The 20,110-nt window shown below is 34.7% G+C and overlaps 1 long non-coding RNA gene and 1 other non-coding gene across 2 annotated transcripts; one reads left to right on the top strand and one right to left on the bottom strand.

Annotated features, from left to right (window-relative positions):
* Nucleotides 1-1,882: 1,882 nt before the first annotated feature.
* LOC122302023 lies at nt 1,883-1,986 on the bottom strand. Its single transcript, XR_006240274.1, has one exon. It is a non-coding gene; the product is annotated as a small nucleolar RNA R71 (small nucleolar RNA).
* Nucleotides 1,987-11,722: 9,736 nt separating this feature from the next.
* LOC122300181 lies at nt 11,723-19,785 on the top strand. The gene is made up of 4 exons (XR_006239943.1): nt 11,723-12,174; nt 12,273-12,358; nt 17,473-17,571; nt 19,404-19,785. It is a non-coding gene; the product is annotated as an uncharacterized LOC122300181 (long non-coding RNA).
* Nucleotides 19,786-20,110: the final 325 nt, after the last annotated feature.

The following is a 20,110-nucleotide window of genomic DNA, read 5'->3' on the forward strand; positions in this document are numbered from 1 at the left end:
AAGGTGAGATGAGAGAAAGGAATTGGCTGGAATAATTTGATTGGCTTCTTGGTTGATGGTAGAAGGAAGTAATCGGTAGGTGAGGATTTGAGGTGCAGCCGAGAGATGATTGAAGGAGTAAAAGGAGTGAGTCGGTTGAAGGGAATTGGAGTGATTTAATTGGCTATTTTGATAAGAGAGGGAGCTGAGGGAGTGTCGGCAGGAATTGAAGATTTCAGTGTGGGGGTGACGTCTTGCATGCATTCTTTGTCCAGCTTGTTTTGAAGTCGACGTGAAGCATTGTTCTTCTATTTCAGATTTATCTCTTTTAGTTTTCAGTTTTATGTTTTAATCATTGATAGACTATTACCTTTAGGTTTTGATTTTTATTTTGCAGTTTTTACTTTCATTTCAGATCTTGTGATTTATTCGTTCAGCAGATTTTATTTTCATGACATTTTCTTAGTTGTTTCCATATTAGTTATTTCCGTGGCTCATTTTATGAGTATGGTTGGCTAAATTTTCATACTAAGGTTAGAGGTGAAGTTTAATGATTTAAATATTATTTTCGGATCCACGTAAAATCTATTTTACAAGCTTGATCGATTGAAAGATTTTATTATTGGATATTTTGATTATCTATATACTCGTCTTGATTCATTGTGATTTTCGAATACAGTGAATGCTTGAGGAATCCCTGTGGTATTCGAATAGATTTATAAATGTTTTAATCATCAATCGTTTACGCTCAATCATAAGCGACTATTTTTTCTTGATCTTAAATGTTAAATCTTCCAATTAAACAGAATCGTTATTCTAGTTTAATTGAAGTAAATCGATCGGAAACAATATTATAAATTATTAAACGGATCCTCGAAACCTTAGTCTTTCTCCATATTAATTCATTTTATCATTTTAGTTTGTTTCAGTTATTTTATCAATCTTCATCTGATTGCACGTTTCTTTTAGTAATTTCGTTTCATTGTCTGAATTTATTTCCTTTATCACAAAAGTCAATCCCTGTGGATTCGATCCTGTAAGATACTACAACACCTGTATACTTGCAGATAAAACTGCACTAAATTTTTGGTTCATTAATTTGAGTCAGAGTTTAGTCGCAACAAGTTTTTGGCGCCGTTGCCGGGGATTGCAACGTGTCATAATTGTTATTTTTAGAAAAAAAAAATTTTAGTAATCTTTTGCTAATTGTTTTTCATATTCTTTTTGCAGGTACGATTTTTTTTTACGGAAAACAGAGCATGTAACATCGCTTCCAGATTCATACCATTTGGTAATCTCGTTCCAAAATTTTTTTACTTTATTGCTTGTTTTGCTTTTTATTTTTTCTATGATCAATCCTCTATGATGAATGATCTCGTGGCAACGTGATCAAACGGGTAGATTGAGAAGAGAGGAAATTATTTTAAGTGAATTGGTTGATACTTTGTCAAGTGATTCTAAAAATTCTCAATCTAATACCATGGCTGACAATCGTAGTGTTCATGACGAACTAGAAAATGAAGAGGCACAAAATAATCCGCCAATGAGAACTTTGCGTGAATATTTACAGCCTACAAGGACAAGTACTCCATCTTGTATGATTTTTCCTATGAATATGGGAAATTTTGATTTAAAACCGGGAGTAATCCAATTACTTCCCAAGTTTCATGGCTTAGATGCAGAAAGTCCTTATTTGCATTTAAAAGAATTTGAAGAGGTTTGTGCAACTTTACAAACTCAAACTATCAATGATGATATTGTTAGATTAAAGTTGTTTCGTTTCTCTCTGAAAGAAAAAGCTAAAAATTGGTTGAACTCCTTGAGACCAAGATCTATTGGCACATGGCAAGAAATGCAAAGAGAATTTTTAAAAAAGTTTTTTCCTACTCATAGGACCAACACTCTTCGCAGAAATTTTATGAATTTTTCTCAAAAGGAAAATGAAACATTTTTTCAGTGTTGGGAACGTTTTAAGGAATTGTTGCTAACTTGCCCACATCATGGCTATGAAACTTGGCGCACCATTAGTTTCTTCTATGAAGGTTTAACATCTCAAATGCATCAGTTTGTAGAAATAATGTGTAATGGTGATTTTCTAAATAAAGATCCTGATGACGCTTGGGACTATTTTGACCAGTTAGCTGAAAATGCCCAATCTTGGGATAACACAGATCGTTCTTATCGGTCAAATAAGCCCAAACTCAGTGCCATGTCTCAAGAAGGTATGTATGTTCTTAAAGGAAATGATGATGTGAATGCTAGGATAGCAAGTCTGACAAGAAAAGTCGAAACCATGGAACTTAGGAAGGTAAATCCGGTTAAGGCCAGTGAAAAAGAAGAAGAAAATTGTGGCATTTGTGAGATTAGTGGACACCTAACTCAGGATTGTCCAACAATCCCCGCTTTTAAAGAGGTGTTGCACGAACAAGCAAATGTCATGAATTCTTATAGAAGACCATTTTCTTCCCCATATTCGGAAACATATAATCCTGGATGGAGAAATCACCCCAACTTTAGTTGGAGAAATGAATCCAATCAAAATCAAAATCCTCAAGGGCCATCTTCTTCTAGTCCTTATGTGCCTCCACATAAGAAAACCCTTGAGGAAACATTACAGGCTTTTATGTAGGGACAAGCAAATATCAACACTCAGACAATGCAGGCCATTACTGAGATGAGAAGTTCTATTAGTGACTTGACCTCTGCATTGCATGCTCAAGAGAAGGGTAAGTTTCCTGCTCAACCTCAGCCGAATCCCAAAGGTAAATTTGAGGTAAGAAATTCAAATCCCTCTGATTCAAAATTTGAACATGCCAAGTCCATCACCACTCTACGCAGTGGAAAAATAATTGATAAGAGTATTTCAACAACGAAAGTTGATGAGACCAACAACTCTTTAAATTCCAAGAGTGATGGTGAACTTGAGAAGGTTGAATTGGATGTGCCTGTGAAAGCCCCAATACCTGCCCCATTTCCCCAAAGATTGCAACATTCTCACAAGTTGGTTCAAAATGCTGATATTCTTGAAATTTTCAAACAGGTAAAAATCAACATTCCTTTGTTGGATGCAATCAAACAAATTCCATCGTATGCTAAATTTTTGAAAGATTTGTGCACAGTAAAGCGTACGATGAAGGTGCAGAAGAAGGCTTTTCTCACTGAGCAGGTAAGCGCTATCCTCCAGAACAATTCTCTTCCTAAGTACAAAGACCCGGGTTGTCCAACAATTTCCTGCGTGATTGGAAATTTTAGAATTGAAAAAGCTTTACTTGACCTCGGAGCTAGTGTTAACCTCCTACCCTACTCGGTATATGAGCAGTTGGGTCTTGGTGAACTTAAACTCACCAAGGTAACACTCCAACTTGCTGACCGTTCAATTAAAATACCGAGAGGGATAGTTGAGGATGTGCTAGTTCAAGTAGGAAAATTTTATTTTCCAGTGGATTTCATTGTTTTGGACACGAAACCTGTCTTTGATGTTTGCACTCAAATTCCTATAATTTTGGGTAGGCCATTTCTTGCGACCTCAAATGCTTTAATAAATTGTAGGAGTGGTGTGATGGTAATTTCTTTTGGCAACATGACTTTGGAGTTCAATATTTTCAATATTTGTAAACAACCTGGTGATGATGATGATGTGCAGGAAGTAAATCTGATCCAAACTCTTGTTCAAAATAAATTTGATTTGTTAAGTTTTTCTGACCCTCTTGAGGCTTATTTGGTTCATGATGAAAATTTTGATGATGATTCTGTGCTTGCATCTATGAATTTTTTGCTAGAATCTACTCCTATAATGGACACTGATAAATGGAGAACACGTTTTGAGGAATTACCACCTCATGATGTAGTGTCTCTCCCTTCAAGTGTGCAAACACCAAAACTCGACTTGAAACCTCTACCTGCTGATCTCAAATATGCATTTTTAGGCCAAGCAGAGACATTACCAGTGGTCATTTCATCAAGATTGGATGAAATTCAGGAGAAAAAATTAATTGGTGTTCTCATTGAACACAAAGAGGCAATAGGATGGACCATAGCTGATATCAAAGGTATCAGTCCTTTGATTTGTACCCACGGGATTTATCTAGAGGACAATTCTAAACCCTCTAGAGAAATGCAGCGTAGACTGAACCCCAACATGAAAGAAGTTGTCAAAGCAGAGGTGTTAAAACTTCTAGATGTAGGGATCATTTACCCTATTTCTGACAGCAAATGGGTTAGTCCCACGCAGGTGGTACCCAAGAAATCTGGTGTGACTGTAGTTAAGAATGCTAACAATGAATTGATCCCAACTAGAGTTACTACTGGTTGGCGTATGTGCATTGACTACAGAAAACTGAATTCTGTCACCAGAAAGGATCATTTTCCCCTACCATTCATGGATCAAATCATTGAACGTGTAGCGGGCCATAAGTTCTATTGCTTCCTAGATGGTTATTCTGGATATAACCAAATTGAGATTGCTCCTGAAGATCAAGAAAAGACCACTTTTACATGTCCATTTGGTACCTTTGCATATCGAAGGATGCCATTCGGACTTTGTAATGCTCCTACTACATTTCAACGATGCATGATGAGCATATTCAGTGACATGGTAGAGCGTTTCGTTGAAATATTCATGGATGATTTTTCTATTTTTGGTGATTCATTTGATGAATGTTTGACTCATTTGGAAAGAGTGCTGATTAGATGCAAAGAAAAGAATTTGATTTTAAACTGGGAGAAGTGTCATTTTATGGTCACTCAAGGGATTGTTCTTGGTCACATTGTTTCCTCTCAAGGTTTTGAAGTGGACAAGGCCAAAATTGAATTAATTTCTAAATTGCCCATCCCAAAGAACATCAGGGATATCAGATCTTTTCTAAGTCATGCAGGTTTTTACAGGAGGTTCATTAAAGGCTTCAGCATTATTTCTAGACCTTTGTGCAATTTATTGTCAAAAGAAAATTCTTTTGTGTGGACTGATGATTGTGAGTTAGCTTTTACAAAGCTAAAAGGTATGTTGATTTCAGCCCCAATTATGCAATCACCTGATTGGAATTTACCATTTGAGATTATGTGTGATACTAGTGATTATGCTGTTGGAGTTGTTTTGGGCCAACGTAGGGACAAAAAGCCTTGTGTTATTTATTATGCAAGTAGAACTTTAAACAGTGCTCAAATGAATTATTCAACAACTGAAAAAGAGCTACTTGCAGTAATTTTTGCACTTGACAAATTTCGCTCTTATTTGATTGGATCTCAAATTGTCATCTTTACTGATCATGCTGCGTTAAAGTACCTTTTAGCAAAAAAAGATGCAAAGCCCAAGTTGCTTAGATAGATCCTTTTGCTGCAAGAATTTGATCTGATAATCAAAGATAAAAAAGGAGTTGAGAATGTTGTTGCTGATCATCTGTCTAGACTTGTTCTTTCAGATTCCATAGAGACAATTCCTATTAAAGACACATTTCCAGATGAGCAACTTTTTGGTATATCTCAAGTGCCATGGTACGCTGACATTGCTAATTTTCTTGCTACAGGTGAAATTCCTCACATTTGGACTCAACAAGATAAGAGGAAATTTTTTGTGGAGGTAAGAAAATTCTTTTGGGATGATCCATATCTGTTCAAGTATTGCCCAGATCAAATAATTAGACGATGTGTTCCCAATAACGAATTTCAAAATGTGATATCTTTTTGTCACTCTGGGGCATGTGGTGGCCACTTTTCTGGAAAGAAAACTGCTTTTAAAATTTTGCAATGTGGCTTCTATTGGCCTACCATTTTCAAAGACACCCATGAATTTTGTAAAACTTGTGAGCGCTGTCAAAAATTGGGAGGGATTACCCGCTGGAATATGATGCCATTAAATCCAATCTTGGTTGTTGAAATATTTGATTGTTGGGGCATCGACTTCATGGGACCCTTCCCAGTTTCTTTTGACAATCTCTACATTTTGGTAGCTGTGGATTATGTGTCCAAATGGATTGAGGCTATTCCATGCAAAAACAATGACCACAAAGTGGTACTGAAATTTCTGAAAGAAAATATTTTATCAAGGTTTGGAACACCTCGAGCCATTATTAGTGATGGGGGTAAACATTTTTGTAATAAACCTTTCGAGGCCTTAATGCGAAAATATGGTACTATCCATAAGGTTGCTACCCCTTATCATCCACAAACAAGTGGCCAAGTTGAGGTATCTAATCGGGAGATCAAAAAAATTTTGGAAAAGACGGTTAACCCAAGCCGCAAAGATTGGTCTTCACGACTAACCGACGCACTTTGGGCATACCGTACCGCTTTTAAAACCCCGATTGGTATGTCCCCATATCGACTCATTTTTGGAAAGGCATGTCACTTACCTGTGGAATTGGAACACAAAACTTATTGGGCAATCAAGAAATTTAATTTTGATTTGGATAAAGCTTGCTCTCTTCGTAAGTTTCAGCTTAATGAGTTAGAGAAAATCAGGAATGAAGCTTATGAAAATTCTCGTATTGCCAAGGAGAGAATGAAAATTTTTCATGACAAAAATATTTTTCGAAAATCTTTTGAGCCTTCACAAAAAGTTTTGTTGTATAATTCAAGGCTCCATTTGTTTCCTGGCAAACTTCGATCCCGATGGATTGGTCCCTTTGTTGTAAAAACTGTTTATCCTTTTGGGGCCATTGAGATAGAAAATCCAGAGAATGGTAATGTTTTTAAAGTTAATGGACAAAGGTTGAAACCATTTTTGGATGATTTTACTCCAGAGGTTGAGTCCACTACTCTGGAGGATCCTGCGTATCAGAATTAATTTCTGATTCCTCATTGTATATACCGTATGTGTTTGTTTTGTTTTTCCTTCTTTTGTTTTCTTTTGTGTTTTTAACTTTGACAGAAATCTACTCCTTGTGTGCACTCGAGTATCTCAGGTGAATTCTTTCCTCTCTGTTTAATCATTTTCGTCTCAATATATGTTCTGCAGTGTTTATCTTGCTCCAATTCATGTCTGTATAGCATACATGATCAAACATTCAATTGCTGAACATTGAGGACAATGTCACATTTAGTTGGGGGTAGGGTTTTCTGTTGAAAATTTGAAAATTTAGTAGTACCTAATAAAAAAAAAAATTGTGAGGGACATTGAAACAAAAATGAAGATTTGAGTATCTTGGTGGAGTAGTTGAGCGGAATTATTTTGTGAAGATTTATTTTCAACCTTAAGCATAGAACATGACTTATGATGCATCATATTTTGTTGAGGAGTGACTTGAAACACCCGGATGCGATATTTACAAAAATGAGAATTAGTTTGATTTGTATAGAATGAAGGGCAAGTTTTGAAAGAACATTTTGCACATGCTTACACTTGTAGTGCTCCTCATTAATGTTCATTGATTTAAAACAGGAGAAGTAAACTGCAGGACTACGAGCCTTATATAAAAAAAAAAAAAAAAAAAAAAAAAAAAAAAAAAAGAAAGAAAGAAAGATAGAAATAAAAAATAAAAAAATAAAAAAAATCATGTAATTTTTCCTGAATAAAGGGCTAGAAACAGTTACCCAAAACTTTGGGGGTTGAATGTTCAACCTTTAAACAGAGTTGGCGTGAAAACTGGTAGTCCCTTGGGCTTTGAGGTAGTTAGAATCAATAATGATTAATCTTAAGGTTGAAAAATCCTATGATAAATCATGTTTATTAGTGAGGAACACACAGAAGTTTAGCCACACACACATATTTGAGTTCTAAGATATTTGCCCTAATTCTATATGAACAGTTATTGAGACTTTCCTTGTGGATACAACTCCTGGTGTTGAGTAGTCACGAATCGATTTTTTGTGAGAATTTAGAATTATGTTTGATTGTTTTTGTTTGAATTTCGAGCTTTATGCAATATTCATCTCAATTAATTTTCACTATTTTGCTCAAGGATTAGCAAAAAGCTAGTTGGGGGGTGTGATTGAGCTGAAATATTGCATGTTTTAGCTATTTAAAACCAATGTATTTTAAATTCTTCGTGACACTATTATTGGTTTTAGATGGAAAAATAGTTAATAAGCATAAATACGAATTGTAATTTTTAATTGATTGATATCATGTTTATGCTTAATTTTATAACTATAATTTAATTGGACAATATTTCCTCACACATATAGTTTATTTTTATAATCTATTTTTCTTTTAATTTATTTTTGAGTGTTATTTTTCTTCTTCTTATTTTCAGCTTAAATAAAATTCAGATGGAATTCGGTTGGAACTTGTAACCAAAAGTGCATATTAATTGAGAGGAACGAAGAGAAGAAATGAAGAAGTGTACTTGGGCAGCTAAAAATAAAGACGAAGACTTTCTTACTTGGTTGTTTAAAGATGCATGAAGAAAGCAATTTTCGGTGGATAAATACATACAATGTAAAAGTCAAGAACAAGTTTGGCAAAAGAAGAAGTGAAGGATAGAAGGGAATGGAGCTGGACGTATACGGAAAGAATGATGGTTGGTGCAGCTAATTGATTGTTTGGCTTTTTACGTTGATAGAGGAGAGGAAATCGACGCTTGATTGAATTGGAGAGAGGGTGAGAAGGAGTTGGCTGGAGTAAGAAGGTGTCGGTCAGTTCAATGAACTTTTATTGTTGCTAGAGTATTGATGGGGGAGGGAAGACGTGTTGAGAGAATTGGAGAGAGGTAGAGTGAGACGTGGAAAGGCTGGGCTTAATTTTCCAAACCAGGAAATAGAGATGTACGTGGTTGAAATGGAGAGGTAAGAAGTCGGTTTGATTGAAGGAGTGAAAAAAGGCAATTTCCAGAAAAAGACGTGGGAGACACTGGTAGAAAGAAGCTTGAGTTTTCTGACTTTATGCTGGACGGTAGAGATAAAGAGGGTTACGGCTTTTGAAGTGAGTAGAGGTTGGTGTGTAAAGAAAAAGTGCCGTGATTAAAGGGGAGTGAAGAGTGGAAAATCGGTGGTGATTGAGGCTGGAATAAATTATTGTGATTGGAGGAGTGGACGACTAGGAGCAGCTATATATATATATGTTGCTGGACGTGGGGAAAGGAAGGCAATCGGTTGGAGAGGTGTAGAGTGAGAGGGTTACGTGGGGGATAGAGAGGGGTTGAGGTGTGTTGGTCATGAGTAGAGAGAGAGATTTGATTAAAGAGTGAAAGGGTTAGGTGGAGAATTTCCAGAAATAGAAAAGAGTAGCAATCGGTTTAAGGAGAGAAGAGATAGGAAAGGGTGAGAAAAAGTGAGTAGAGAGGGAGAGTAATGAGTGAGTCGGTCATGGGAATTATGTTAGCTGAGATAGGAATTTACGTGGGCCCTCATTAAAGAAAAGAAGGTGAGATGAGAGAAAGGAATTGGCTGGAATAATTTGATTGGCTTCTTGGTTGATGGTAGAAGGAAGTAATCGGTAGGTGAGGATTTGAGGTGCAGCCGAGAGATGATTGAAGGAGTAAAAGGAGTGAGTCGGTTGAAGGGAATTGGAGTGATTTAATTGGCTATTTTGATAAGAGAGGGAGCTGAGGGAGTGTCGGCAGGAATTGAAGATTTCAGTGTGGGGGTGACGTCTTGCATGCATTCTTTGTCCAGCTTGTTTTGAAGTCGACGTGAAGCATTGTTCTTCTATTTCAGATTTATCTCTTTTAGTTTTCAGTTTTATGTTTTAATCATTGATAGACTATTACCTTTAGGTTTTGATTTTTATTTTGCAGTTTTTACTTTCATTTCAGATCTTGTGATTTATTCGTTCAGCAGATTTTATTTTCTTGACATTTTCTTAGTTGTTTCCATATTAGTTATTTCCGTGGCTCATTTTATGAGTTGGTTGGCTAAATTTTCATATTAAGGTTAGAGGTGAAGTTTAATGATTTAAATATTATTTTCGGATCCACGTAAAATCTATTTTACAAGCTTGATCGATTGAAAGATTTTATTATTGGATATTTTGATTATCTATATACTCGTCTTGATTCATTGTGATTTCCGAATACAGTGAATGCTTGAGGAATCCCTGTGGTATTCGAATAGATTTATAAATGTTTTAATCATCAATCGTTTACGCTCAATCATAAGCGACTATTTTTTCTTGATCTTAAATGTTAAATCTTTCAATTAAACAGAATCGTTATTCTAGTTTAATTGAAGTAAATCGATCGGAAACAATATTATAAATTATTAAACGGATCCTCGAAACCTTAGTCTTTCTCCATATTAATTCATTTTATCATTTTAGTTTGTTTCAGTTATTTTATCAATCTTCATCTGATTGCACGTTTCTTTTAGTAATTTCGTTTCATTGTCTGAATTTATTTCCTTTATCACAAAAGTCAATCCCTGTGGATTCGATCCTGTAAGATACTACAACACCTGTATACTTGCAGGTAAAACTGCACTAAATTTTTGGTTCATTAATTTGAGTCAGAGTTTAGTCGCAACAGTAGGGTTATAAACCACCATAATACCCGTGGCTAGGCCATATACCATGTTTGACTCTCGTGGTAGGGTTATAAATCACCATTATACCCATGACAAGATTATAAACCACCATTATACTCGTGGTTGGGTCGTATTCCATATTCCACCCCCGTGGTAGGGTTATAAACCACCATTATACCTATGGGTGGGCCGTATTTCATGTTTCATTCCCATGGTAGGGTTATAAACCACCATTATACCCATGGCTGGGCCTTAACAAAAATAGAATAGATATATCATCGGAAACAAATCATATTCAGATGCAAAATCAGAAACTCATGCTAAAGTTTTTCAGCTTACACATTATATCATAACAGAAAACTGAGTAGTTCAGATCATTTCATATATTCAACAGAACAAAATCAAGGTATCTTCATTTTAACCACAACAAAACTTTAAGAATCTCTTTTTCACTCTTTTCACAAAGTTCAAAAACAAAATAAAAAAATAAACTCATGTCTACACCATTCATGACGAAAGTACTTTCCCTTTCATACAGAGTTAACGAGTAATACTGAAAATAGTTAATTGAGGTTGTTTTACAGATTTCTTTTCAAAAACAAACATGCATATTTTTAAAAGTCAACCTCATTTTATTTCTTTTTGTGCAAAGCTAGCATAGGAACCCCGTTTATCTCAACTTTTGTAGCGCATTAATTTAGTCTTGAGTTCAACCTCTAAGTATTTCACCACCTCAATAAGAAAGTATTCATTGAGTTTTTAATAAATGAAACTCATCAAAACTAACTCTATCAATTATTACCATATATGAATAAGTCAACTAAAAGCTGTAATGTAACTCAACTTCCACAACCATGCTCACCTCAAGTGAATATGCATACTTCTTAGTCAATCCACTTACTCCTAATGTCAAGTACCCAAAGACAAGCATATTACCAAAATCAAACAACCCAATAGCCACTTATCCACTCCCAACAGCAACTTATAAATACTTCATAACCCATGTTAAACTCAACCTATCAACTCCACCCCAGTTAGCAACAAACAACCAGATTCTTCACATCTCCATTCCGCATCTATTACAATATTTCCACTAGTCAAAAAGTAATCCCAAATAGGTGATCCAAATAATAATACTCGGGCCCAAGAATAATGCATAACTATTGATTTGGAAAGAACATAGATTAGGTAAATAAAATAATTACAATAATTGCAGGGGAGAAAAAAGAAAAGAAAAGATCATAGCAGGAAAGAGAAGGATGTGGGCTAACCAGCGTTGATGTGAGGACCTAAAAGGCGACACCAATCCTCAAGGACCCAAAATTGCACACTAAGAAAAAGATTTGAAATGCTGTGAGGAAGGGGAAAAAATGAAGAGAGAGAGAGAGAGAGAGAGAGAGAATCTTACCGTCGACATACAAAAATTTGGGAAAACCACGAAGACGCAACACTCGAATCTCACCAAAATTTCAAGAATGCAAAGTGTGAGAGTGGTCTATTGAATGGGCTTTTGAAAGTGAGGATAAATTGAAGAAACCGCAGCAACGTGGGGAAAAAGAAAAGAGAAACTGACAAGGAAGAAGATAAAATTGGGGGAGGGGGAAAAAAAGCTAAAATTCAAAAGGGGAAACACTTACCTAAAGGCACCTTGTAGTGCTTTAGCTGGGCATTCTACTAAGTTTGGGCTTGGGCTCTTGGCCAAGTGCTACAGTGTTCCTCCACTGAAAAACAACCACTAACTCGTTGGCTCCACCCATTTGGCACCTGCACAAGGAATTTACTACATTTCCTCTTAGCACGGTAAACACCGGTCCTCATGTTTGACGGAATCTTCTGTGATTTTTTTCACAAAAAAAACTCTTTCTTTGTTTTCCTAATCCGCTATGTTATTGTTGCAGCACGACCCTTTTCCTGGTGGCAAAGGGTTTTTGGTATCGCCTCTTCCCCTTCCTTTCCTCCACTCTGTTGCGACGATTTATCTATGGTAAGAATCTATTTTTTCTCCAATTTTATAAATGAGTTTTGGTCAAGTAGAAATTAGTATGTATGTTTAACATTAATTTTACTCAATTTGTTTGGCTAAAGTAGTTAATAGATATTGTTAACGAAATAGAGGTGCTTTTATCTTTCATTTTCTTTCAAATTGCTATTTTATGCATGTGTAACCAAAATCAGGTTTCATCAAAATTTTTCTTCAACGCTAGTGTACTTTCATTTTGTTTAAAATTGCTTGGCGCTCATCAACACTAGTCGTCCGATATACATGCAACTCTATCCTTTAAATGGAAAGAATGAAAACAAGTGAAGCTGAAATAATATTGGAGGTGGGTCTGCTGTAGACTTATGTTAAAAAAGCATTGACCACTTGAATTACAGAACAAAATGGCGCGCTTTATTTGCTATGTCATTTTCTGAGAAAATTCCTAGCGTTTCCCTCCCATTAGAATATGATCTTGTGGAAAATGGGACACATTTAATTAAGCTGCTTTTACTCGTGATAAATGAGAAAAGTATTCTTCTAGCTGCAGTTTCTTTTCATGAAGTAATGCTCATGATGTTTGGGAATTATTATTGTTATCTATTCCATGCAGGAATTAATCAAACGGTATATATGTCATAAATACTAATGAACACCATGATCAAAATGAATTAATTCAACTAAAATGGTAGCTCTGAAGATTTAATGCATATATACACAGTAAAAACTAAAAATCTGCAAAATAAAAAGAAACAAAAAAAGGCAAAAAACTCCTAGTGATGTTTTCTTAAAGCATTACTGATACAAGGTAAGGTTCGGCTTCAGTGTGTTTCTTGTACACTAGCAAGTGTGGAGAAACAGCCAAAAAGACATCGAAAAAGGAAATAAAGCGAAGCCAGTAGTACCGCTAACAGTTAGTAAAACCCTTAGCTATCCAACTTTAATTTAGTTCTGTACCAAAGATATACATTCATGAGTCACATTAATATTGGAAGATTGGAATAGCTAGGGACCTCAAATATATTCCCCAGAATCAATGGTCACTGTCAGGGAAAGTTCCATGTAATTCAATATATAAACTTCAACTTTCCATGCAAGTTCTGAGAAATTCTAAATTAACTCCTCCTTGATTTGAATAACTATATCGAACTCTCTTGGCCGGACTCCTGATCTTGTACATATCGCCGATAATCCAACGTCCAATTAATAGAAAAACAGCTCAAAATCACCAAAACGCTCCCCTTACCTGATCAGAAGAATCACCATTTATGCTATAATTTGCTCACAAAGGAATGCCTTGTACAATATGTCCACATTATTAAGGATGCACACGGACACTTTGATAATTAAGCAGCTTAATTACTATTAATTCAATGAACATATTTTCTTATAGACATAAATTTATCTCTATCAATTAAAATAACATTAATGTCATGTACTGTTAATTGGTATCTTCTTCCATTTACTTGGTATCTCGGGGCAGATAGAACTGCATAAATTTCTCCTTTATGATGCCTTACCAACACCTCAGCCGTCAAATCCTTCTCTTTTATGAATAATTCATCAACATTGACTTTGAAATTACCAGCTTGTGGGGGTTGTAATATTTGTCTATCTTGAATAACCGAAGCTCTGTCATGTCCATCAGTTAACACAACCTGATCCAAATGAGAATCTAGACCAAACTAAGTTGCCAATTGCATTAGCATAGTTGGACTTTTGAATTGATTTTGAAACACAAGATCATTCCTTCTCCTCCAGATATCGTGTAAAACTGCAGCCACTATATTTAGATTGCCATCATCTAATCTTTATAATAGATCAGACCAGAGTGATGAAAAATTAGAATAATTATAATACATCAGACCATCGACAAGGCAACTGGAATATACAAATATCATCCCCCTTTACCCCACAACAGATTGCATGTTGTATGCCTGCCTGCTTGTATCTCTGATGTGGTTCTAAATTGCAATTAGAAAGTTATCAGACCCCACTATATAAAACCCCATGAATAATTTTCTAAACCGAACGAGGAAAAGAAATTGTGTACATGAACCATGATGAATTCTAGGTAGCTAATTGTAATTAAGAATATTTGAGATGTCATTAATTAACTCTAATAATTAATGCATGTTTCTTGTAGAAAACATAGATTATCTTACGTATGCGAATTGCTTAAACTTGATTCTCAGTTTGAGGAAACATTAAGGTCGCTTTTTACTTCTTTCCTTGGTAATGGTATTCGAGTTTAGTCTCTATAATTATCATGTTTGTGAAAATTCAAGTAAATAAGGATTGGAACATGGGGTGAGGCAATAATGCAGTCTGGCCATTCTGTCTTTGTTAAACATAACAAATAATTGTTTATGGTTTTTTTAACGAGTGTATGTTTAATTTTTTAATTGTTTATTTGGTGGGAGTTTGTTATGATCCTTGCTATGAGTCACTGTATTTTACTAAGGAAGGGAATGGAAATGGAATGATGGATACAGCTGGAAATGCAAAGGAGAACCACAAGTTTTTATTGACCACGGGAATGCTTGATAAACTTCCAGTTTTTCCCTTTCTTCCTTATGTTTTCCTCATATACATAAACACTACCCTGTAACTAACTTTTTGCAATGGTAAACTAACACACCAATCGTAATTGTGATGACTCTTGGACTTTAGAAATGATTTGTGATGTGATTGTAATTAAGCTCTGTTTTACTCATCTTTTTGGTCATTTTTTTGCTTCTTGTTTTTGCCTCATGTTTTGCTCATCTTGTTAGAAATGATTAGCCTCATGTTTTGCTCACATTTTTTGGTATGTAAACTTTGTTTTCAGTTGTAGGATTTAGTGAATGGCTAATGGTTGTAGCTATAAAGCTCTGTTTTTTTGTATATGGACTGTGCTGGTTTAGTGTCTTGCTCAATATGTTTCATTGTACCATGCATTGAGATTTTTGTGTGTATATATATCTATATATTACTGATGTTGTATTGCTTATATTAGATCCTCAGCATGCAAGGGGCGGTCTCATGTTAACTATATGCTGGCATGCATATTTTGTCCTCCTTCATTATCCTCATATATTCAAGTGCAGGTGGCGATTCTCAGCTTGTAGGATATAGGCATACATTGAAAAGGGGGCGGATTTTGTAGCTATATGGATTTTTTCTGTTTTTTCATCACTTTCTGATTATATTGTCAAATTCTAGGTTGAGGTCTATAGATGGGTTTTATTTCAGCATGGTTTATCAAATTCTAGGGGTGGACTTTGTTTCTTTCTTTTCTTTGCATTTTTATTTTTATTTTATCTGACTCCAAAATAAAAGATAATTTTCATTTCTTCTTTCTATTTTGATTCATCTTTCTTTCTACCACCCTACCTTTTTTTTGTTTATTTTTGTTCAATGCTAGCTCCTTTTTCATTCACCTCTTCAATCATCGTGAAATTGGTTTTCTAAACTCTCATATTGATTAAATGGTTCATATGTGCCAGGGGGCCAAAAATATATAAGAAATACTTGTGCCATTGGTGAGGACAAAAAAGTTACTTTAGTTGAGAAGTAAAATCATGAATTTGTTTGCACGCACATTATTCATGTGGCAAGATCTGAGTGAATGCAGATTATGATGTTGATTTCTGACTTTATATTACTGTGTTGTCATGTCTGTCTGCTATCCACTTCATCCCTCATTTCTAGTTACAAAGTATGCTTTCATTAAAATCTGGGCGGTATGGCAAAGACTTCTCTTTTGTAATTTTTGCTTAGGAAGATCATTTACTGTGATTCCAATGAGTATGAAGCGAATAGCATTTATTAGTTTTAGTCTTTTTGTGATATATACATATATAGTCTTTAGATCATTGGAATGTGTGGGGTAATTTAATTATGAATGTACCGTTTTTTATATAGGTGAATTAATTATATCTTAGAGGTATATATACATATATTTTATATAAGGGTCTCTAATATGAAGTATAGCTTGGGTATAGTTCATCTCTAGTTTGTTGAAGTATGTTGCTGCAGTTTAGAGATAAAAAAAAATGGTATGTTGCTGCAGTAAAAAATAGATTCATGTTTCCATGTTGCTGCAGTTTTACAGATAAGAGACAATTCACAGGATCTCATGTTTTTTGCATTACATATCTCCGTAGTTCTAATATAATTGCATTACATAACAAAGTCCATATCTCAGATTTTAGCTCCCACCTTTCACTTTGCTGGTGACTTCAGAGAAGTTTAGTCATTTTGGGAGGAAGCTGTCATTACTAGATTTCACGTAGGGCAGTATTTTGATTTGCTTTTGCTTGATAATAAAAATGAGTTCAAACTGATAGTTTGATGTTGAACATTTCCTTTTGTGAGTTGTTAGACAAGTGTGAGTACTGACTATGGTTTTTTATTTTCTTAGTCTTCCTCTGGTTTTCTTATTATTCTTCCTCTGGTTTTCTTCTCTTTCTCCATGTTATATGCTTCTTCCCCTTCTATTTTTCTTCTATTTTTGTTCTCATCAGACCCTATATGCTTATTATTTGATCATGATTATTAACTTAACCTATTTTCTTCTTATTATTTTCTTAGTCTCCTTAAACCATGTTATTTGCTTCTTCTTATTATTCTTCCTCTGATGACAGAGTATGTTGATACTACAAAACCATATCTCCCTTTTCTAAATGAATCGCATTTCAGATCTGGACTTGTTCGGCATATAGGGATCATTGGAATGATATATGCATATTGGCACCCCAATGTAATCTCTTGAATGTTTGATCATATGTTAGGTCTTGCTTTCTTTGTTTTGCCAACTATAAATTTTCAAAAAATGGATGGAAAAATTGGAGGAACCTGAAACTGGTTTGGTTTGTATTATTGTAGTCTCTTCATTTGTAAAAAGAATTATAACAAAGGGCCACTTGGCATTTTAGATGTTTAACTGGTTTTGTGTTAGTTTAGCTAGTGCTGGATGTTTAACTGGTTTTAGTGTTCACTTCATAACCCAGTGACTAGTGTTCATTGGTTTTGAGTGAGTAATTATTTAATTTTATAGTTGAATAATTGGTTTTTTCCCAATTATGTATAATGTTCCAATGTTTATGTAATCTGCATCAATTATTTTGCATTTACAGGGCTGGACTCGTGAAATGGATTTTTCTGAATGTACAAAAGTTGTGTACAACAGAATTCAGAAAATAGAGCCTGAAAAACAGCATTCGTCTTGTTGATAGGTGGGACTTGTAGGCTTAATTTGTTTCTTACTCAATTAATTCATTGCTTAAGTTGTGAATTTATACGAGTTGCAGGCCTCATGGGCAGCACTCAGTAATGTTGGCAGAAGATGTGCCAAAGTATTAAGATTTGACCCTGCATGATCTTAGAATTTGGACCCTAGATTTGATTTTCTTTTTCTTTTTTCTTTTTTTTTTTTAATTTCAGTTTGGTTTAGGTTAGTGTGGTAGAGCTTGTACTGGATATATTCATCCTTCACTAATTTGTTTCATTGGTCTGATTTGCTTGTTTCCTTGTTGGGATTATAGTGTTTATTGTACTATTTTTTTCTTCTCTTTTTAATTTCCTCTGCTTCGTGTATTTATAATGTATTGTAACAAATTTTGGCCTGCCTGAATATTAATTCCCATACATTGTAACAAATTTTGGCCTGCCTGAATATTAATTCCCATACAAGGTTTAGCAATCTTCTCCACCCATCACATCCTTAATTAACACTAAAGCATCACCTTCAACTACGTTATGCTAAAACCCAAGTCTAAGCATGTTTGGTGCGCCTTTCTTACAGCTAAAACTTCAGACATAATAGCTTTAGTGTTTGCATGTATTATAGTGTTTGCATTTACATTTAAATAATCAGTGTTCTTAACTTGCAATGTGAATGGATATTTGTGTATCAAGAGAGAGAAACATAACAGATTATGGTTCTCTCTCTCCTTTTTTGTTCTTTTGAAATATTATTTAATGCATGCCTCTTTAACAGGATTTTGCTCTCGTTTTGTTTTATTTTCATCATACCCAATAAATATGTTTAAATTCTAAATTGGGTCTTTGCAAGAGAATTTTGCTCTCGTTTATTTGCAGGATTTTCTTGATACCCAATAAATATGTTTCATTTCATGAGGTATTGGTTCAATAGTTCAAAGATCATTTATTTGATTAATTTTAGGCAGGAAAAGGTGGTGAGTTAACATATGATGAAACTACCATAATTACTGGAGCTTTGGATATGATGCAGAAAAGTGCCATAGATGCTATGAAGCCCATCTCTGAAATATGCCCTTTAATTTCATAAATGTTTTGGACTATTGCAAAACTTGATGAGTATGCCCTTTAATTTCTGTCCTATCCATATGGTGATTACATCAATTTCCAACTTAAGCCGATTATTATTTACCTGGCTAGGCAAACAATGGGACTGATATTGATTAATTTTCAATGGCCTAGATAACTGTTTCTCTGGATATATTTTCACTTTGGCAATGGCAAGCCTTTGCCATCTGCATAGACCTCTGCATGAATTTTCTCCTCAATGTAGTATGGGGAATCTTGCTTCTCTTTTTCAATGGCCTTAATGTCTGATGCATCATGAATGTTGTTTACAATGAGATGATTGTGAGACTTTCTAGAATGGATCACCTAGATTTTCTGTGAGTTGCCAAGCACCAGACAAACTTGTTAGTACTGGCCTAGGAGTTTCAACAGTTGGCATGACTTCTATTTTGGGTGGATATTGCTCTGTTTTTTCCCGGATTTAGGCTTTTGATTTTTTTTTTTTTTTTTTGTTAATGATAGTCTCAGTTACCAAGTGATGATAATCATTGGGAGTTCCTTTTGCAACCAGATAGTTGCATGTTTTAGTTAAAGCTCTTGCTCTGACTCCATTTTCTGGTTAGCTGAAAGAGATAGGTCCACACAGAATATAGATCAAAAGGATATAGAAAGTAAATTTCAGCGTATACTCAGTTTTCATTTTCTGATATGCATGTAACTCCATTCCCTCATTTTTCATTTTATCCTTTTAAAAAATATTATGATTCTTGTTGCGCAGCCAATATCAAGAGATATTGTATCAAGAGAAATGAGAACTCCTGAACAGCAATCAGAAGCTCTGGATGCTATCAAGGACACCATATTGGATATTGTGCTTATAGTGGTCATTGGGTATGATACTCTCAAATTTACAGAAACAAGAAAAAATAGATTGTAGACCTAGATAATATGTTTATGGCTTTTGCCACTGGCTTATAAGTTCTTAAATAACCTTATAACTTTGAAATGGTCATGTGTGCCTCAGAGAATATTTTATTAGGCTGAGTATAAGATAACCTCACAATGGATAGTGTGCATTGTAAGGTTATCTGATTTAATCAATGAGGTTTTACTTAGAAGATTGTTTATATATAATTTACTGTGTGTTTTAGCTCTTTATAGTTTGAGAAGAATGTGTTTATAATTTATACGTTTTGTTTAGCCCTTTATTTTCTCTTAACCACAAAAGTTGCATGCATTTGACTATAAAGTTGTTTAGCCCATTGACTTTTTTGCATTGTATGATAAGCATGTTGTGTATTTTTGGCTATGACAGCCACATATGTTCACTAGTATTTATTTTTTTTTAATTTTGTAAAAGACTATTTGCAGTGAGGTTAGGTTTTTTTTGGGGGGGTGAGATAGAATTTTTGGTTTTAGATGAAAGTTTAAAATATTATATTTTAATATTATTATTGTTTTGAGATTTGAAAAAGTTGAATTGTT

Source organism: Carya illinoinensis, chromosome 2 (assembly GCF_018687715.1).
Source record: "Carya illinoinensis cultivar Pawnee chromosome 2, C.illinoinensisPawnee_v1, whole genome shotgun sequence".
Lineage (NCBI taxonomy): Eukaryota > Viridiplantae > Streptophyta > Magnoliopsida > Fagales > Juglandaceae > Carya > Carya illinoinensis.